General features: G+C 54.9%; 1 long non-coding RNA gene across 1 annotated transcript; it reads right to left on the bottom strand.

Annotated features, from left to right (window-relative positions):
• Positions 1-694: 694 nt before the first annotated feature.
• LOC122494195 lies at positions 695-21,172 on the bottom strand. The gene is made up of 3 exons (XR_006300118.1): positions 20,868-21,172; positions 2,215-2,470; positions 695-1,150 (listed from the first exon to the last, which is right to left on the bottom strand). It is a non-coding gene; the product is annotated as an uncharacterized LOC122494195 (long non-coding RNA).
• Between the last annotated feature and the right edge of the window lie 436 nt (positions 21,173-21,608).

The following is a 21,608-nucleotide window of genomic DNA, read 5'->3' as shown; positions in this document are numbered from 1 at the left end:
CCGGGTGATCATGAGGTGTTCCACCAGGTCCGTCGGATTGAAAGGTATTAATCCATTCCTTCCTTCGACAAATATTTACTGAAGACCTACTATATGCCAGGCATCGTTCCACACAGCTTACCTTCAACGGGAGGCAGACAGGTATCAGCTGTGTTAAGGGCTCTACCAAAAAGGAAACAGACTGGCCAGGGCAGTCTCCCTGAGGAAGAGCACCTAAGTCACGGATCCTTCTAGAGCACGAACAAGTCCTGTGAGAGCCGCAGGGAGAGGCTCCCGGCAGGAGTGCAACATGGCAGAGGTTCAGGAGCTTCTAGAAAGGGCTGAGTTTGAGAAGCAGAAAGGAGGCGGGCTGGCTAGAGCAAGGTTGTCAGGGGCAGATAGTACGAGATGAACTCGGAAAGGGAAGCAGGTGGGAGCCCACACAGAGCCTCAGACGGTTTTTTAGGTAGCCTTTAGACTACCCCCAAACTTGTAGCTTAAAAATAAGGTGTTTTTTTCCCAGGGCGCCTGGGTGGCTCAGTCGGTTAAGCGTCTGACTCTCGGTTTCAGCTCAGGTCATGATTTCCTAGTTCATCAGTTCAAGCCCCACGTCGGGCTCTGCGCAGACAGCCTGGAGCCTGCTTGGGATTCTCTCTCTCCCTCTCTTTCTCTGCCCTTCCCCCACTCATTCCCCCCTCTCAAAATAAATAAACTTTTAAAAAATAAAGTTTTTTTTCATTAATAGATTAGAATAGCATAGTATATTATATGACAATGCAGTGGTTCTCAAGCTTTAGAATGTATCAGAATCACATGGAAGTCTTGGTAACGCTCCAAGAACCCCCCATAGAGCCTATGTGGGGTGTGGCCTGGGAGTCCTCCTCTCCAACAAGATCCCGGGCAACACCTGCTGCTGGTTCGGGCCCACTCTCTGAGCATCACGATGCTAAGACTGTTCCACCTCTATTCTGGGCAAGTTCTGGCTTTTGAAACCCTTGTTTCAGTGATGTGCGTGTCCACGTGTCCCAGATCCTGCTATAAAATGTGTTCTTTTAAGAGCGGGTCATACTTTCAGAAGCGGAAAGCCCCTAGATGAGAAATTGAGGACCTTTCTTTAGAAATCCTCATCCTTCGAGGGTCCCGTGAACCCTGCTGGGAAACCGTGGCTTCCCTGAAAGTAAACAAACCAGCAAAATACCTGAATGAAAACCAAAAATAAATGAAAGAAAATCTATGTGGAATAGGAAATAGGGTTCATACATAGCCTCACCTTGGCCTTGATTTGTCCTACCAAACCTTCTAAAATATTTGGATATAAAGCCCAGGTTCATGCTTGTCCCTTATAGCCCTGGCTCCTGACTTCAGTTCCCCGGGGGCGGGGGTTTTGAGGGGGGGGCACTCTGGCTGCTGGGATCATGTTTTGCTGTCCTGGGGCCATCCCCACAGTGTCGCCATTCTGCAGAAGGCCCACCAGGGTTCAGTCCTTCAGAAGCAAACCCGCTCACCTGGTTCACCCTGCGGCTCAGGTGGTTTTCCACACCCACCTTGACTGGTTCCTCTGTCATCCAGCCCTCCTTCTCCTATAAGCTTCACTGGTTCCAGGTCCCCACGGGAAACTGGGGCTCAGTCCCAACTTCTTGCTCCTGGCCAGTTCTGACACCAGTTATAAAAGCATGTCTCATCCCCATTCAGGAGCAGGCCAGCCTCGGGGGGGGGGGAACTTGAGGGCCTCTCTCTGAAAGCCCAGCGGAAAGGCAGCCGCCTCTGCCATCTTCGCTGTCTGGGTCGGTCCAGCCTGCCGTGACAAAGTGCCACAGACTGGTACCCATCGTGAAGATGAGTAGGACTGGCTGGTTGGAAATACCCAGAGCACCCGGAAGGCGCGGCATATACCGGCAGATGTTGGATCTTAGGGACAACTCGGGTTTGATCGCTGTGATTCACATAGCGTTCTGGGGAGTACGCTGGGTTGTCAGAGCCCAGGCCGGGGACAGAAACAACGAGAAGCCTGCAGAGCCGTTCAGGAGGAGCTGACCTCCCACCTCACCTCCTCTCAGTGGCCATTTTTTCCCATCTATTGGCCCCTTGTGGCACAGCTTGGTGCGGGCCACATCTGTGATGGCCTCCCCAGTCCCAGGCTCCCCTCTCACAGGCAGCCGGCTTGCACCTCTCTCTGGCAATTCTGATTCCGCCTTGAATGGGGGGGCGGGGGTGGGTATTCATCCCATCACTTACCTGCCACGGCGGCACAGAGCCAAGTCCGGGACGTGGCAGAGATTCTGCAGAAGCCCCCCGCGCAGGAAACTGCCATGACGCCTGGTGAGTGTCACAGCTGACGTCCCCAGGAGTCCCGGTGAAGGCTCCGAAGTTGTGTGCGCACCGTCTCCCTGACCCGTCTCTAGTCTCCTTGAGGGCGGGGACTGTGCTGTGTCCATTTGTCCAGCTCTGTCAACCACCATTTCCTGAGGGATCCCGCAGCTTCCAGAGAATCCTCCAGAGGAAGAGGTGAGATGAGAGAGAACTTGAGTCTCCTTGGGAAATTCCAGGCAGAGCCAAAGTCCCCAGACTCACAAAGGAAGTTCCCTTCCCCCCACCCTCCCCTCAATGCCACTAAGATAGTTGTGATGGAATCCATGGGACCCAGAACTGCCCCACTCCCCACTGGGAATCACTTTGTAAGTACTGCATGACTCCTGACCATAGGTGACTGGCCAGGGATTGGCACTGAGCCACACTGGACCACAGACAGCCCTTTCAGGGATCCTTGAAATGAAAACTGAAAAAGGGGCAACTGGGTGGCTCAGTCAGTTGCGCGTCTGACTCTTGATTTTTGTCTCAGGTTGGGGTTTTCTCCTTCTCTCTCTCTCTCTCTCTTAAAAAAACAAAAAAAGCATCTACTATCTTGGAATAAGGCAGAGAGCGTTCCAGGCAGCCGCATTTCTGTCCATGAGGGTATGTCAGAAGTGGAGGAAGCCGGTCTAGTGGACAGGAAGGACAGTGAGAAGCAGAACGAGAGGGGAGGGGCGCCTGGGTGGCGCAGTCGGTTGAGCGTCCGACTTCAGCCAGGTCACGATCTCGCGGTCCCTGAGTTCGAGCCCCGCGTCGGGCTCTGGGCTGATGGCTCGGAGCCTGGAGCCTGTTTCCGATTCTGTGTCTCCCTCTCTCTCTGCCCCTCCCCCGTTCATGCTCTGTCTCTCTCTGTCCCAAAAATAAATAAAAACGTTGAAAAAAAAATTAAAAAAAAAAAAAAAGAACGAGAGGGGAATGTGTGGGGGGGCCTCGTGAGCCCCTCGTGTCATTGGTTCCTGAAGTCTGCCTGCACCTTTGCCGAGGTACTCCAGCCCCTACTCAGTCCCTCTCCTCCTTACACAGGGTCCACCTGGACCTTTGTCACTTGCAACCCACAGCACCCCGACGAACGGCGCAATCCCGCCCTGAGAAGTCTCTCCACCGGGGAGATGTCATGCCTTCGGCGAAGTTTCTTCTCTGCCCTACCTTCCCCCTTCCTCCAAACCACCCTTCCTCATGGATGGCACCAGTGACTGCACTGGGAGGCAAGCTGTGTTTTAAAACGACGTTGACAAATAAAACAAGCCTGTAAAGGCAGCGAGAGGTGGCTAGGAGAGCTCCAGGGCGGGGTGTCTGTGAGAGAATGTGCGAGCCATAGACTAGTCGGATTCTAAAGTCCGGGCTGGAAAGAACAATGAACAAATAATGTATCTTCGTTCTTTTTATACCGCTGCTGTGTAGCGAAAGCATTTATTAACTAGAGAAGGAGATAAACCTGATCACAGGTATCAGTATGGGAAATCTAGTCACCAGCCTGGGTCCTCGTTATAAATAATGGATATTTAAATGCATTGCTATTCCCTTTAGTGGACCATGGGCAACTCCCTAATATCTGTATCCCTCCTCCGTCATCTGGGAAAGGCCATGCGGTTTGGGGTTTGCTGCCACCTCCAGGGACAGGTCTGAGGTTAATCACACCTAGCATGTGTTTTAGTAGTGCTCATGTGACCCAGTTCTGGCCAGTGAGACTCCAGGAGAGGTTTGCCAGAGGCTTCTGAGAAAGTTCTTTCACGTACTTGAGAGAGAGAGAGAGAGAGGAGAGGACAGCCTACTCTCACTTTTCCCAGTGGGACATGAACGAGGGAGCAAGGAGCCTTGAGGCCCGTGACTGTCACCCTGTAGCCACAAGGGGACCCAGCCTTACAATGAGACTGGCACGGGTCCCTGATGTCATGACTGAGGCTCTGGATTAACCCACTCTGAGAAGGGGAGCTACTAAATTTCCTTACTCTCAGGTCACTTGGAGTAGACCATCGTGTGACGGTCAGCCCTGAGCTCATCCTCATCGATGGAAGGAAGTCCCTAACGGGAGGCAGACCGCTCAGTGGTTAGCAGCTTAGTGTCTGGAGGAGGAGAATTCTGAGGGCCAATCCCAGCTCTGCCATTGGATGCCCGTGGAAACTGGGCAATTTGCCCAACCCTTTGAGCCTCAGTTTATTCATCTGTACAACGGGGCCATCAATGTTCCTGTGGTGGTTATTTGCCACATTGGGCTATGGAGAATCCAGCCCTCCCCGCCACCAACCGACATTCAAAACTCCTTTTGGGGACTCCCCAGTGGGCATTATTGGTGCTTGAAAGGCAAGATCTTTTGTTCCTCCCCTGGCCCGGCCAAATGGCAAGTCTTTTTTTTTTTTTTTTTTTTTATTTAGTAAACTCTACTAGAACCCAATATGGACCTTGAACTCACAACCCCAGGATCAAGAGTCATATGCTCTATTGACTGAGCCAGCCAGGCCCCCCAAATGGCAGGTCTTGATGTAAGCCCAGCATATCCTGATCGAGTGGACTCGGAGGAGATTGGTCAGCAGAGCCGGCACACGGAACAGCCTTCCCCTGCTGCCTGGTCCTCTGGGATCCACCGCGCCCCTGCCCCTTGCTGCAGCCTTGTGTTTCAGCCCTCCAACCACTCTGGAAGCCCCAGTGTCCTTCCCATAAACTCCGTCCTTCTGGAATAGCAGGTTGGCTTCGGTTGATTGCAGCCAAGAACGCTGCCATATAAAAGGGCCTTCTTTGTAAGGCTGCTGCAAAGCCTATAACTGAGATTGTACTTGTAAAGCGTTTCAGTGAATGCCTGGCTCAGCACATGTAGCCATTGAGATTATTACGGACTCAGATGGCCCCATGAAGGGATGATCTGAGTTAAACACAAGGTTTTAATTGACCAAAAAAGGGTACACAGAATCCTAGTTGCCGAATTGGCAACCTTCCCTCCACACGCAGGCTCTGGCTGCTTGGGGTCTCCCGCCTGCCATATTCACCATGAATTGGCAACACTCGGTGAACACAACAGAATGAAGGCACAGACCATCCAAAGGCCAAAATACCACGCAAACAAGAATGCTGAGTGACGACTTCGGCGACCAGTGTCCTTTACCCAGAGTTTGCTAGCCGTAAGTGAAAACCACGTTACAGCCTCGGGGCCCCACGGCCAACAGACCGCCTGAGGAAGCCAGGGCAGCGAAGGACAGGGCTCTAGGGCAGGGGTCAAGACCAGATCTGGAGTTCAAACAATCATCCCACCGCGGGCGCGTTCTGCGACCGCTCTGCCTGGCCTCCTGGCCGCCAAGCACGCTTTAAAGTAGAAGAGGCTGCTTCTTACCTGACATGGGGTAGTAGGAGTCAGGTGAGGGCATGTGACTTTACTTTGTAATCTGGTATCTCCCAGGCATCAAGTGATCCCTTGCCACCAACAGCAACGTCATCAACGGCATCGTCGTCTCCCGCCTGACATTCATAGAGCCATCGCTAAACCCCAGGGACGGGCTACACGTTTTATACACATTAGTCCAATAGATCCTTCCAACAACCTACGAGGCCAGGTACTATTATGGTCATTAATAGACTGAGACTTGCAGAAACTGAGGCGCTTGACCTGGCCCTTAGCCACGCAGCTGTACAGCCCGATCGCCAGGAAGGCCCCTCTCCCCATCACCCCACTCACCCCTCCTGACTCATTTCAGGCAGCCTTATCCTCCACAGACCTTTCTCTCTCTGCAGGCTGAACAGCCACAGACAGAACTTTTGCTAAAGTGCCTTCACGTTTTTACTTGGAAGATGGGTTTTATGCCCCGGTTGCGGCCGATGGCAGATCCTGTCTCTTCTACATTATTAACTCTCATGTACATGCCGTAAACATGTCCCCTCGGGGCTGATGGCAATATATTGATCCAGACTGTTTAATCCCACACGCCAAGTCAGAGGAGCGGGTACGCGCTCTCCCCCGTGAGTGTGGCCTGTGGGCTCCAGGCGTGTAAATCTCCCCGCACACCCCACGGCTGGGGGGACCCAGAAAATAAAGGATTATTTATGAATGGGACCCTCAGGTGTTCCGCCCCAGATGAATGGCTTTCGGGCCCAGCGAATCAAGGGTGGAAAAAGGAATCACGGCCACACCACTTTGATGAGGAAAACAAATCAGGAGACGCATGCATCTTTCTGAAAGGTCACTGTGTCTGCAGACCTGGCTTGAATCTGTGGGGGCACAGCATGGCGATCGGAGGGAGGAAGCCGTAAGGACCATCATGTATACTGTCACCATGGGGGGGGGGCAGCCGCAGCCCCCAGTACCACACTGGGGGGGCTGTACTGCAGCCCCTGAGTTTTTCCCTTCTCTCCCCTTCCTCCAGGGAGGTGGGACACAGCCGATCAATAAGCTGCACGGATGGAAGCGCCTGCAGCACGGTCGTTTCTCAAGTCAGACCCAGATGGCACCTATCACTCGCCGTAAAAGGCTGCCAGAGACAGAATCAAGGCTCATCCCGTCGTGGGGCCCGCCCGTCTCTCCCTCTGTGATAAACGTCTTCTGCCTCCCGCGCGAGCTTGCAGCAAAGAAACCATTTCCAGGATGCAACACGCCGCCTGCCTGGCACCTGCCCGCCACCTGCCCGCTGACGTTTCCTTGTGCTGTGAAACAGCTTTCCCCGGGGGTCCCTGGCGCTGGCCGGGCCATCCCCAAGGGTTTCCCCCCACCGCCCCATTTTATTCCTTCGCGTTGGCAGGAGAGCAGAGCCCCCAGAGCCTGCTGCCAGAGGGGTTCGGGGCAGCTTCCCGCTGGAGGGACCCACGTGCTGCCGAGAGGCATTCCAAATTCAATTACTCCAGGGAGGCCACACCTCATTAGGCGTGCCTCGGCTTTTGGAGAGGAAAAGGTGTTTTTCTGCCAAACGAGTTGTCTAGCGTGCGTTCTTCTTCTTCTGTCTTGGGGGAGGGGGGGAGGGGGGGCGGGGGGGTGGGAGCCAAGTCTGGCTGTTGCAGCCAAGGTGGCTCTAAGCACTTTGCTTCCTCCTGCTGATCCAAGCCAGAGAGAGACGGGCAGTGGCCAAAGCGCTCAGGGCCTAGGTCTGAAATAGACGGCACAGGCACACACCCAGCGGGGCTCTTGGCTCCCTTCCTCCCTCCACGTGTTGGACGGGAAAACCAAAATCCCACCTCCCCCCCACCCCCGACCCACAACACCCTCACTGTACCCGCAGAGGGGTAAGGTGCGGGGATGGCCGGCAGCTCGCTCCCACCGGCCTTGGTTTGAACCCACGGCCCCAAGAGGCTATTGGCCTCGAAAGTCAGAAAAATAACACACGGACCGGGCACCTGGGCGGCTCAGTTGGTTACGCGTCCGACTTCCGGTCAGGTCGTGATCTCGCGGTTCCCGGGTTCGAGCCCCGCCTCGGGGGTCTGTGAGCCCGCTGCCCCTCCCCCGCTCATGCTCCGTCTCTCGCTCTCTCAAAAATAAATAAACATTAAAAAAGAAAGAAAAATAACGTGAGATTTTTTTTTTTTTCTTCTCCCACTCTGCAGTCAGCCGAGAAGCCTACGCAAAAGCATTCTCTGGAGGAGGCGCCCTCTGCACCAGGGTTTCTTCAACCTCAGCGCTATGACGTCTTCGGCCCGGTGACTATAGTGGGGACCGTCCCAGGCGTTGTTCGGCAGCATCTGCGTCTCCACTCCACTATGTGCCAGGAACACACCCCAGCCACGACGACCCAAAATGTTCCCACCGGCTGCCAAATGTCCCCGAGGGTGGAGATTGCCCCCAGGAGAAACCCCTGCCTCCAGCAAAGGGGCAGAGGTGGGAATAAAGCCCGGGTGTCCGGGATCTGGGGTAAACATTCCAGAGCCCACACAGCTGATACCCACGTCATTGCCAAGAGAACGGACTCAGGAGATGTGAAAGGGTCTCATAAAACAATCAGCAGCAGCCACCTTTGCTGGAATGGCAACAGGACGTGTCAAGGGCGGACCAGCCGCTCAACACACACCATGTCTAACAAGTATTAGAGGTTATTAATGCTGGTGCCACGCGCTGGTGACTCAGAGTCACGGGCAGCCAGAGCCACATTTTCACCAAATATGGCAAACGCAAGCTACCGTGGCCAGGCCACCCTCGATGCTGCAGGAGCACACGGGAATGAGCTTCTGGCTCTTTCACAGGTGCGGTGCCGGAGCAGGGACATTTCTGGACGCTGGACGAGCTGGACCTCTGAGCCACGCTCCTGTTGGAAGATCTCGTCTCGGTCACCCCATCCCTACCACGCTTGGTGTTAACATTTGCCGGCCGCTCACTGAACACCCTCACTACGCAGGGCGGTCCGGGGCCCCGGAGGCACCTGTATCGCCTGGGAGCTTGTTAGAACATCTGGAACCCCAGGCCCCACTGCCGACCTCCCACTGCATTCCAACAAGATCCCCAGGTTGTTTTTCTTTTCTTTTTATTTTTAACTTCTAAAAATGTTTTTATTTATTTTGGAGAGAGAGAGAGAGAGAGAGCACGAGGAGGGGAGGGGCGGAGAGAGAGGGAGACGCAGAATCCGAAGCAGCCTCCAGGCTCCCGGCTGCCAGCACAGAGCCCGACGCGGGGCTCGAGCTCCCGAACCGGGAGATCATGACCTGAGCCGAAGACGGACGCTTCCCCGACTGCCCACCCAGGTGTCCCCCTCCCACCGCGGGTTATTTCTGAGAGCACCGAAGGCTGAGACACTACTCTCTCTCGTAACGGTACGGGGCTGCTAACATCCGTCAGCATTTTAGAGCGTGCACAGATGCCCTTCACCAGCCTGTCTCTCCCCAGATCCACTCATTCAACAAATATCTACCAAGCACCTGCCATGTGTCCCGCCCTTGGGGAGCCAACAGTCGGGCACCCTCGCCAACACCCCCAGACAGGTGACTATACAGAGGAAGTCACTTGATTTACATAGACAATGACGCTCCACCAGCTCACCTACGAGCCTGGGGGTAAGATCCTGCTGCCAGTAACCAGAGCGGAAGGGTTTCAACTCCAACACCCTTTTCCTCAACTCTATAGCTCTTTCTTCTACACCCGTACTGCTCTTGAACTACAGCCATCAGGGCAAAAAGAAGAAACAGAAGTTTCTGCCTGTCTTAACTACTCAGTCGTACCGAGGGCAGGGTTGGGGGCTGGGGTGGGGGGGCACTTGGCTCGATTGCCAGCTTGCGTCATGAGCTCATCTAGAGGGGCGCCTGGGTGGCTCAGGCGTCTGAGCGTCTGACTTTGGCTCAGGTCATGATCTCACGGTTCGTGGGATCGAACCCCACATCGGGCTCTGCACTGACCGTGTGGATCCTGCTTGGGATTCTCTCTCCCTCTCCCTCTCCCTCTCCTTCTCTCTCTCTCTCTCTCTCAAAATAAATAAATAAACTTTTAAAAAAAGGAACTCATCTAGAATCAGAGACAGTTTAATTCATGGGGGTAGATTTACTTAAAGCTCTCCAGCAGCTGCACAGTTCTAAATCAAAGGCATTTAAAGACCATGCATAAAAAAAAAAAAAAATACAAAGCAACCACAGCTCTGTTATCTTAAATCAAAACAGAGGTCCAGATTGTGCCCACGCCACGGACTCCAAACTCCTGTCCCAAGTCCCCTCCTCACCTGGGCTTCCTAAAACTCGAGGACGTTTTTTTGTTATCACTTTGTTTCATTTGGTTTCGTTTACTTTTGTCCTCTCATAAAGATGTCATGAGACCTGGCGTGAGGCACCCAGTGGCTCCAAACCCCTGTGATGCCAGGGCAATTACTCAAGTGCCTCGGTTTTCTCATCTGTAAAATGGGAAACATGGGAACTGTTTCACAGAGTTCCTGGGGGGATTCAGGAAGCTAATTAACATGAGTACGGCGCTCAGCCCCAAGCCTGAGTCCTGGCAAGGATGCGGCTGTGGCGGTTATCTTGTCCCTCCCTTTTTTCCCCGAGAACATTCCAGCAGGTGGCTGAGGGCCGATGGATGGTGCTGAGGAGTCTTTCTGAGGGATCCTCCAACATGCTGGGTTGAGCTGGACGGGGTATGACAAAGGCAGAGCCCCATTCAGATGCAGAGGATGGAACTCAACTGAAGGGCTGTTGCTGGGGCGTCTGGGTGGCTCAGTCGGTGGGGCGTCCGACTTGGGCTCGGGTCATGATCTCGTGGTTCACGAGTTCGAGCCCCACGCTGGGCTCTGTGCTGACAGCTCGGAGCCTGGAGCCGGCTTCGGATTCTGTGCCCCACCTCTGCTTGCGTTCTGTCTCTCTCTCTCTCAAAAATAAATAAACACGAGAAGGGCTGTTGCTGCCCTAGATGCCTGAAGTAAAGCTTGCGGCCATCCCCAGCATGTGTTCTGGGGACCTTCTATGATGTTCAGGAAAATAAAAAGATTGCGGCGAACGTCTCAGGTGCAGGATGGGGCCGTACAAGTCATAAAGACACCTGACATTCTTCTGGTTCTCAAAGCTCAGGGAACTCCCCACTACATGAGCCTTAGATCCCCCTGAGACAGAAGCGGAACATGCCAGGCATCTATTCCCCTAGGCTCCCTTGCAGCTATGCAGCAGCCCCCAAATGCCCTGCCGAAGACTTTGACTCCGGACCCAAGGCCTGTAGGGAATCCAGTCTGCTGAAGACGTCACAGGAGTGGGAACTACAGCCAACGCCCAGAAGCTTCTATGGCACCCAGCTTCTGCAGGGTCAGCATTGGGACAGCTTCCATTGGTGAGAGTGAGATCTCCTCAGGAGCTCTTCTGGAGACCAGATCTAGACAGGCTGAGCCTGATTCTCTTCCCCTCTTAAGGAATCTATGAGCACCCCCCGAGCCCCTTAAAAAGTGATTTGACTGTTGAAATTAAAGGGTCTTTTGCTGAAGCTAAGAACACAGAGGGAAGCACCCGCCAGCTTAATTTCTGGTCCTCGATTTAGCTTGTAGAGGGTCGCAAGGACACGCTGATCGAGAAAGCCCCACCGCCGACCCACCTGCCCTGTCTGCGTGAGCGCGTCCCAAAATGGGAACTCTGGGACACCCACGTCAAAGTCAACTACAGTGTAACTAGGGTGTTGATGAAAAGGCAGAGCCCTGGTCCTCACTGTGTACATACTGAATTAGAATCTTTGCAGCCGCAGTCCAGAACGATTTTGAGGTGGTACAACTTCGAGCTTACATTTTGTGTGACTCTGTTTTCTGTTGCGTGTTTCTTCTTCATCATGTTTTTCTCGTAACATGGTTACGAGGTTGGAAAGAGAAACCTCGTTCTTCACCCGAGATGGTCCTTCCTGACAACTGCGTCGCGGCGTCTCGAGCTAATCCTCCCGTCAGCAAACTACAAGTCAGCGTGAATAGTGTCCGTCCAGCTTCAGATTCTGACCTGGCATTCAAAGGGCTTTTTGTTTCTGGGTAGAATCACAGAAAAAAAGTCACGACGACTCCAAAACACCAGGAAAACTTTATGCTTTTTCCAGGGTCAAGGTAGGTGGCTGAGTGCCAACCCCGGTCCCAGAACTACCCAAGCAAATACTTGTTCCCAGATCAAACGTGACCAAGCCCCGAAGACCTTAGAGGGGTCGAGTGTTTACATACGACAGTGGCGACTTCCATTTAAATGTCTTTTTAGGGGCGCCTGGGTGGCGCAGTCGGTTAAGCGTCCGACTTCAGCCAGGTCACGATCTCGCGGTCCGGGAGTTCGAGCCCCGCGTCGGGCTCTGGGCTGATGGCTCAGAGTCTGGAGCCCGTTTCCGATTCTGTGTCTCCCTCTCTCTCTGCCCCTGCCCCGTTCATGCTCTGTCTCGCTCTGTCCCAAAAATAAATAAACGTTGGGAAAAAAAATAAATAAATGTCTTTTTAAATTCCTTATCTCTACCATGCATTTCCAACATGTTCCAAAATGAGAAACCTCGTTTTTCATCGTTGTGGAGATACGACTGAAGCCAACCGAGCCGCGCGTGTGTGAGGTGTACAATCTGATCCGTTTTGAAATGTGTGTGTAACTGTGTGACCGCGAGGACAATCAAGAACACGAACATATCTATTACCCCCCCAAGTTTCCCTGGACTCCTCGACAGTCTCTCCTTCCCTCCCCCTCTGTCCCCAGGCAACCATTCAACCGCTAATTTGCTTTCTGTCCCCATAGATTGGTTTGCATTGTCTAGAATTTTATAGAAGTGGAATGATGCCCTGTGTACTCGTTCGGTTCTGGCTTCTTCTCCTTCCTCCTTTTTTTTTTTTTTTAAGTTTATTTATTTTGAGAAAGAGAGGGTGAGCAGGGGGCAGAGAGAGAGGGAGAGAGAGAATCCCAAGCAGGCTCTGCACCGTCAGTGCAGAGCCCGACGCGGGGCTCGAACTCACGCTGCCTCGAGATCACGACCTGGGCCGAAAACCAAAAGTTGGACGCTTAACTGACTGAGCCAGCCAGGCGCTCCTATTCATTTATTTTTTAATATTTATTTTTTTTTTTGAGAGAGAGAAAGAGAGAGAGAGGGGCAGGGAGGTGGACAGAGGGTCCAAATGTCTCTGCGCTGACAGCAGCGAGCCCAATGCGAGCCTCGAACCCACCAACCGGGAGATCATGACCTGAGCCAAAGTGGGTCGCTTAACCAACTGAGCCACCCAGGCGCCCCTGGTTTATTTATTTATCTTCAGAGAGAGAGGGCATGAGCAGGGTAGGGGCAGGGAGCCAGGGGAGAGAGAGAATCCTCTCTCTCCGGGCTGCAGTGCCTGACTCAGTGCTGAAACTCACGATCCGTGAGATCGTGACCTGAACCGAAATCAAGAGTCGGACGCCTAACTGACTGAGCCACCCAGGCGCCCCCAACCTTCTCTTGTCTTTCCACAAGTCTACCCTTCATGCCTAAAGTACTAACCGGCATAGGTAGGTGCCCAATAACGTTGGTTCACTGAATGAGTGAATCGGTGAATTGATGGGAAGGTTGAGTTGTGCTTTTGCAACGTTTTAAGGCCTTTCTCGTTTCGAAAAATCTCAGAACTCCTTGATACAGCAGTGACTTTTGGGAGGCCACCCACCAATGCTGGGAGCTACTCATAGATCAACTCAGAGGCCTGGAGGAGAACGGAAGGAGCAGCCGAGACATGGAGACCCATTTAATGCACCGGCGAGAAACCCAGCCTGGGCTATCCCCACCGCACTGGCTGGCTCTAACTCTCCTACAAATCATCCGAAATGCTAAATCATGTTGAAACCCCTCTGACGGTGACCACCGGGAACTATGAAGGACACTCACGCATAATTTACATACTGCCAAGCTCCTGAGAGCCTCTAAATAAAGCCCCTGAGGGCCCCCGGGCACTATTTTTGAGGAGAAGGACATCCAGTGACAGATTAAATCGAGTCTGTTCCTTCAACACCAGAGGAAAAAAGAAACCTCGCCGTCCCCGCGCTGACATCTGTGAATGTCTTAAGCTGCCTTTGCTGTCAGACGCTTCCCGAAGAAGCCGCGATTCCCCGGAAAACGTACACGTGGGTTACGGTCTCCCATTTTACAGAAGACGCCGCCACCACTCACGGGTATTTTCTGCTCAGACTTTCATTCTTGCGCTACATCTTAACCGTACAAAGTGTTTTCGTCGCGAGGCAGAGGGGAGGGGAGTTCACAAGAGCGCTTTGCGTTCCGACAGTAGATGTGAAATTACCTTTGATCACAACAGGGTTCTCATACTGATAACGAGGTGGGGGCCGCAGCCGTAGAGGGTCGGCATCCAGACCCAAAAGACACACACCTGGCGGGGAAGGACGACAGGGACAGGCCGATAGGAGGATTTCCCGCCCCGACCATTAGCTTTGGCTACAGAATGCTCTGTCATTACAACCATGCTCAATTTTTATAATCCGACAAAAAACGGAAAGCCAGAAAAGCCAGCAACACGAGGCCTGAGTCAACACTGCGCGCGGTTTATACCTTGCAAGGGGCCCAAAGAAAAACACCTGTTTTATTGTTTTGTTTTGTTTTGTGCCCGATTCAGAGGAGTCCGCACAATCAAAACACAAATGTGGGAGCCAAATAAAACAACGCAGTGGATACAGGCAGCGACCTAAGCGACAGGCCGCATGCACGTCACTAGTGCTCAGGAACCTTCCAGAAGCAGGCGGATGATCTGTCCCTGGCCCACATGAACAGTTCAGCTTGGGCTCATGCACAACCTGCTCTAGTTTCAACTTTCGGTATTAGTTGCGAAATGGGAGACATGCCCTGAAACCCAGCACTGTTTTTACCCTTGCTCCTATGCCGTTCCATTCCCCTCCCCAACACTGAGCCAGGCAATAACACCCTCCCCGGAAACAAACACTGTGACTAACTGCCCTTAAGCAAGGGAGGGATTAACAATGTTTCTGTGGTCTCCCCCATGCCTGGCATGTTACCCTGCAGAGTAAATGAATAAAGGAATAGATGGGTGGATGGGTGAACGGGGAATGATCTTTTAACCATCCCGTAGCATCCGATCCTAACAACGTGTAGGGGAATAACAATAATAGTTAACGCTTGTATTTATGCTAATTATATGCCAGCCACTATTCTAAATTCCTCATACATATTAACTCTTTTAACCCTCAAGAGCTCTATGAAATAAGGACTATTATTATCTCCATTAAACAGATGAAGAAACTGCTGGAGGTATTTGGAGGTCGCGCGGCTCAAAGCAGGCAGAGCTGACTCCTTGCTGGATGCTTTGAATGAGGCACCATGCTTCCTCTCCATCAGCTACATTTGATGAAGCAGGAGACAGGAGGGTCGTGATCCTCCCTGGACCAAGCGTATGTACCCACTGTGTCCTCAGGACACGGTTAAATGACAGCCAGGATGTGAACCCCACCAGCCTGACTCCGATGCCCAGGTAGGCCGCGTGAATAAAGCCGGCCAGGGGCAGTTACTGGAGATCAAGCAGTTAAGACACTGTCGAGGAGCCTGGGATAAAAGGCCAGTTTTCTTAGCGCTGTTCTCCCAAACTGGAGGTGCTGTGGGGTCCAGGAAAGAAAGAGAAAATAAAAACAAATCTGGAAAGTGGAGGCTGCCCCCCGACTCTCCCGAAACCATTTTGTTTGGGTTGGAGGAGAGGCTCGCTGGCGTCTTCCCGTCTTCAGTCCCCGGGGCGAAAGGCCACAGCAAGACCTAAGCAAAGGTTACATCCATTCCGGCCTGAGCACAGTTCTGAGCAGGGCTTCTCAGGGACTGGAGTTTAGTACAAAACAGGTCAGAGAGTCTGGGGTGGGGAGGGGACGCTCAGGATGAAAGAGTGGAGGCCAGGCCAGAAAGAGAAAGAAATGACAGTGCGATCATTAAGAAACTTCACTGAGCTGGAAAAGGGGAGAGAAGAAGAGGTGGGTGGGCTATCCATCGCCCCCCCCCCCTTTTTACTCATCACACATAGGGGGCCAGAAAGGATGCAGGTGTTAGCAGCGCGATGGAATTGAAGTTGCTTGTGGGCACGGGGTGCGGAGGGGGGGGAGTCAAAACGCTGACAAGCAGCGCCCTCCAAGCAGAAGCACGTCTCTCCCTCACGGAGTAGAGAGAAAGCCAGAGAAATATCTCCCCATGAAAGTCAGAGCGCAGCTGAGATCGGTAGGGTTTGTAAATTCCCAATAATGTGAGAGACAGGCCTGGCTCACAAGGCTGCTGGGCAGACAAGAGCCAGGACCCCAGGACAGTCCTGAAACCAGAGTTGGCCATCCAGATTTCTACCAAACAGAAACCAAAAGGTGCCTTGCCCCCCCACCCCCCATAAACGCTGACCATCCCCAGGCACATGAGCTTTTTTGTAAAATCAAATGCACATCTCTTTGGAAATTGTTGATCTATTCTTGAAAGGGGCACATTGTGCTACAGGAAGTGGCAGCCGATAATTTTTTTTTTAAGTTTGTTATGGGAGATTGGCTACATTAGTTTATCTAGGAGTTCCCACTGGGACTTCTTTTGAGAGGATCTCCTGTATGAAGGAAAAAGAGTTTCCTGGCAGACCCCCATCACACCCCCGAAAAGCACAGAGTCAAGGGCTCCACAGATCTCACACCTATTCCCAGCAGATGACACAAGATCTCACCATTTTTCACTGGATCCAAAGGTCCTACGACCTCTAGGTTCCAGGAATTAGCTACACTCTATTCATTGCAGGAGGATGATTTTTTTTTTTCACTTTGAGAAAACCTCAATGGGATTTTAACCGAAGGGAAGCAAAGGTTTTCTTTTTATAAATTCGATTAGTCTTTCCCACTTTCTGTACCTCGAGACATTTCCTTTGGGAAGAATTTTATACCCAGAGACCCCCTTAGCGAGGCACTGTTGCATGCGGGGCGCGGTGAATTTCAGCGCAAGACGCTGCATGTGGACGGAAAGCAAAAACCGCGGGCACTTGCAGTCGCCAGCAAAGTCAGTTCGTGAATGCTGCCGTGGGGATGGCCCTGCCAGAGAAGGAAGATGAAGTTTGCCGCGGGCAGGCTGTGTGGGACGGGACCTCTGGCTGGGATGCGTGCGGGTGGTTACCAAGCCCGCCCTTCGCTCGCCACGGCTGACTTTCCCGCCGGAGCCGGCGCCGGGACGCCTGGTCCCCGCGCTGCACCCGGCGCCGGTCTGGAGATAGCCCTTGGCTGTGGGCGGCGGGAGTCCCCCTGAAAGTGCGCCTTTTCGCCGCCGGGACTTAGCTGCTGGGGAGCGAGCGCGCCGAGTGCGCACTGCGTCGGTCGACTCCGCCCGGACCGGGGGTACCCACCCGAGCCTGCTCCCCGAGGCCTCGGGTTCGAAGCCTCTCCCGTGGCGGAGGAGAGGTTGGGATTTGAGCAGCAGCCGTTCGGTTAAGGAAGGAGTTTCTGAAACTCTCGGGAAAGCGAAGTCCCGGGGCGTGGAAAATAATCGAGCCGACGGTGGGTTTTCCAAACTTGATCTTTGCTCTGGGACATTTTCTCTGCCCTCTCCCCCAGTGCTCTAGCCCCCACCCGGGGCAAGAGTTCTAAGGGCTAGGGTAACTAACTGCATCAGTCCTTTCTCTCTCTGCCCATCGCCCCCCAAAACTTTCAGACCAGAAAAATACAAATAACCCCTAGGAGTGGTTCCTGCGGGCGCGTTCAGGCGTCCCCATCCCAACACACACACACACACACACACACACACACACACACACACACACCACCATCACCACCACCACCACCACCACCACCACCACCACCACCACCACTCCGTCCCTCCCACCTCCTGGTAGAGGAGGGACTGGGAACCTGATCTCCGGGCTCCTGCCCCAAACGTTTCCCCATCAATAATGCTGATACCATCGATGTGCCTCCACCCCCGCCCCCCGAGCACCGCTGCCGCCTTTTCGCCGCTTTTTGCTTGACAGAAGAAAACGAAACCTCCCGTAGTGCCCTCCTACCCTTGGCCAGGGGCCCGCGGGGACTGGGGCCTGGGGCAGAGCAAGCCGGGGCACCCGTAGGGTGAGGGGAGAGGGGGGCGTCCTTCAGTTCTGGGGTGCTCAACCAGCGCCGGCGGAAAGAGAAGGAGGGTCCCGGGCGCAGGCCAGGCCTCATTCCAGGCTCCATCCCAAACCTGGGGTCAGACTGGGCCGGCATAAGATATTTTTGCGAGTGGGAGAACCAGGCCTCGGAAAGGGGAGGCTCGACACCCTCTCCCCTGCCAGAATCGGGATGACGCGGGGCGGTTCGGCCAAACCCCTTGTTTGGGAACTCAGCGGTGGCCCGTGGCCTTGGGGCACAGCCCTTCGGTCCACCAACCCACCAAGGCGTTCTAGGTCTTGGGAAAACCGAGGAGACGCATTAGTAGAAACATGGCCATAGAGCCCCCAAAACGTGAGTTCGCCCACCTCGCCGAGCGCCTCCCCCGGGTGCGGTTCTTGTTGGCCCGCAAGGTCACGACCCTGGCGCAGCAGCAGCCACACTTCGGGCCACCCCCCATTCCCTAGCGTGGATCAGCCCCTAAGTGCTAAGTCCTCTGGTGGAAAGGGCAAGTCCGAGCCCCGTCGGCCCGATTCGCCCAGCAGCTGCCCCACCTTAGGCTGGGGCGGCGCGACCCCCTATACAGCGCGCAGGTCACTAGGGTGAGCAAGGCGTGGGGACAGGCTCCAGCTGTGGCACCTCACTTGCACTCGCTGCCTTCTCTCCACCGGCTCAAAAATAAAAATCAACCCCCACTCTGTCTCCGTTTTCATTAATTTAATTATTTCTTTGCCTCGCGGCACGCGAAGCTTCACCCGCGCCCTGACATCGCAGCGCCCGCGTCAGCGAACCACGGAACTTGGGCCCCAGACAATGGCCCGTAATTGATGTATTGCCATCAACAATAAAGACCAATTCTCTCCCCGCCATCCCGACCATCCCCCCTCCTCCCATCCCCCCCCCCCCCCACCTCCCCTCTCAGCTCTCCCGGCCACAGAGGGAAAGAAAACAAACAAGAAATTAGCGGGGGACGCTGCGCACAGAGCGAGACGCCCGCCTCTACGCCGTCGAGGACGCAAAAGAACGAAAAAAGTTATTAAAGTTTGGATCCCCCCAATTAATTCGTCTCTGCTCGCCCATTTTTAATTAAACATCGCGAAGCTGCTTTGGCGTGCGCGTTTCGTTTGGTTGTTTGTTTTGGTGTTGGGGGGGAGGGAAGGCTCTCCCCCCCCCCTTAATCTTAAAACACAGAGCAAGTAACGAACACGTGTGAAGCTATTCCGGGAGCTTCCCGTGGCGCACGCGGCGCGCACGGGGAAGTAGGGTTTGCGGGATCGCCAGCTCGGCTCGGTTCCTGGCAGCACGCGGTGACCCGGAGGCCCGGACTTTCAAGAAGCCAAGAGTGTTAGAGACGGATGCGGCGGCTCCAAACGCGGGCATATTCGGAGAAACGAGTGTGCAAGTGCACATGTACGGACACATTAGTGTACCTGGGATACTGAGGGCTGGTGTGTGCGAAGACCGCCGTTTTGCAAGGGTGGGGGGTGCGGGATTTGCACGTGCTCCGGTACACTTTCCCGGGGGTCTGGGGAAAGCGAGCGGCTCGCACCCCAGGAGCACGCAGATCCATCTTTGCCGAGGGATCTCTTTAAATATTCAGTGAGAAATAATGGCATTTGAAGCACCACCTATGGAAACATTATTATCTTCATTCTTCAACATCAGCCCCACTGATAGCTTCGTTTGTCTTTTTATCAAAATCTACTGTAACCAACAGGACCTGGGGAGGAAAGGAGAGCGAGTGGAAAGGGAGTGTAGCCTGTGTGTGTGTGTGTGTGTGTGTTGTGTGTGGTGTTTCAGGGACCGAGTGAGGGCAGAAGAGAGGAAAAATAAGAGAAAAGGTGAAGAAAGGGCGAACGGGAATAAGAAAGAAGGGAGAAGTTACACCAAGGGGGTGGGGGGAAGGTCGCCAGGAGGAAAACAGAAACATTCACATTCACCGGCACACAAAAGATTTAGAATTAAAAAAAAAAAAAAAAAAAGACCAAAGACCAAAGACCAACGTAACTAAGAAGAGTCATTTGGGGGAGAGCGGTGAGGGTCCAGAGCACCCGAAACTCCACTCGAAAGATTGGTGCCCACTTCGCGCGAACCGACTGTGGTGCTCTCCGGACTCCAGGGCGCTCTCGAATTGGGGCGTCCTTATGAGCCCTCTCCTCTCCTGATAGCGAGATAGGGCAGGGATTGTGTATCTGCACCCCCCTCCTCCCCCATTACTCAAACGAAGTTTGAGTTTGTCCTTCGGGCGCAGGACTTCGGAAACCTGGGAGCGAGGAGACCCTGAGGCGCAAGGGGAAAGAGCTAGGCTGAGCCGAGGACTGAGCCTCAGGTTCGCGGGCGCCCGAGCCCAGCGGAAGGAGTGCGGGACCCGGGTCCCGATTCCGGACCCCGGGGTGCGGGTAGGGAGGCTGCATCCCAGCCTGGGGAGATGGAGCTGGTGCGAAAAGTTTTGGGTGCCGCGCTCGGCAAGTGCCGGAGAGATGGAGACGAGCTTCTGCCGGGCCAGACAGCTGCGGACACCCTCGCAACCCCCCCCCCCCACCACTACCACCACGCGCGCCGCCACCATTCCCGGCTCAGCACGGCCACCTGGTTGCCAGGAGCCTGGGGCGCGGCCCCCTCCCCAGGGCGGAGAGCCTAGGGGTCCTGGGGACAGGCTCTGCCCAAGGCCCGGCCGGCCTGGGCCGCGCCTCCCGAGGCCAGGGGCGGGTTGCAGCGTTCAGGGTAAGCGGCGGCCCCTCCCCTCCCCCCGGCTGGAGCTGAACTCGGATCCCAGGCCGGTCCCTGCTCTCCGCCCGCCCCGGGCTCGGCGGCGCCACCGCCGCCGCCGCCTCCCCGCGGAGTGACGCGCCCTGCAGCCAACCGGGGCAGCCGGGGGGGAGGTCCGGGAGGGGTCCTGGGCGGAGCCGGGCCGCCCCTTATCCCACGGGCTCGGGGCTGCTTCTCCCGAAAACTTCAGCCCTAATTGTCCTGGGAATGTCCGAGGTAGAGAAAGGGAGCGAGGGAGCAACGAGAGGCTGGAGGATCGGGGCCCTTTGAGAAGGAACGGGGTGGCGGGAGAGTTGCCCCTCCCCCCCTCCAAAAGCCCCAAACCCATCACGTTCCCAAACCTTTCCTCGGTCCTCTTCTCCGCGCCCCCGCGAGCCCGCGATCCAGGGGATGGAGAACTCGGGGCGCAGGAGCGCCGAGCCAGGCGGCGAGCGGGAGGGAGGCCGGGCCGCGGGCGGGAGGCGGACCGGCGTGGGGCTGGCTCTTCCCCACTCGCTTATTTTTTTTTTTTTTTATGGGGTGGGGGTGGGCTGTTTTCTGGTAGCTCTTAAAGAAACGAAGAAACACTCACGAAACGGGACTTCCTCCCCCCAAATCCCGCCACGGGACTCCCTCCCCCCGCGGTCCGGCGCGCCTAGCGCCGGAGTTGGGAAGTTCGCCGCGCGCCCGCAGCCTGGGTCTCCAGCCCCCGCCGCCCGGCCCCACCCCCCACCCGGGAGGCTTAATTCCGGGGAGGGCATGCTAATTCGGGTTGGCCCAGCCCGGGATGGGGGGGGGCCGAGGGGGGGGGCGCGGGCCCGGGCGCCGGGCGCGCAGAGGCGAGGAGGCAGGCCCGCGGCGGCCGGGCCGCGGAGTCCCGGGCGGTCGCGAAGAGGGTTAACCCAGTGTCGGGCGGCGCGGCGCGCAGAGCCAGCCCCGCGGCCGGCTTATTGGGCCAGCGCGCGGAGAGACAGGGGTCTGCAGCAAATCACGAACTAATTGATTAAGGCGAGCGGGTTTGAATAGCGCTGGCCCGGTGCCAATCGCCTTTCAAAGAGCCCCTCTATGATTAATCGCAATGCATTATTGATAATCATAATTAT

This window comes from Prionailurus bengalensis, chromosome E2, assembly GCF_016509475.1.
Source record: "Prionailurus bengalensis isolate Pbe53 chromosome E2, Fcat_Pben_1.1_paternal_pri, whole genome shotgun sequence".
Classification (NCBI taxonomy): domain Eukaryota; kingdom Metazoa; phylum Chordata; class Mammalia; order Carnivora; family Felidae; genus Prionailurus; species Prionailurus bengalensis.
This window is presented reverse-complemented; position numbering and strand designations above follow the sequence as displayed.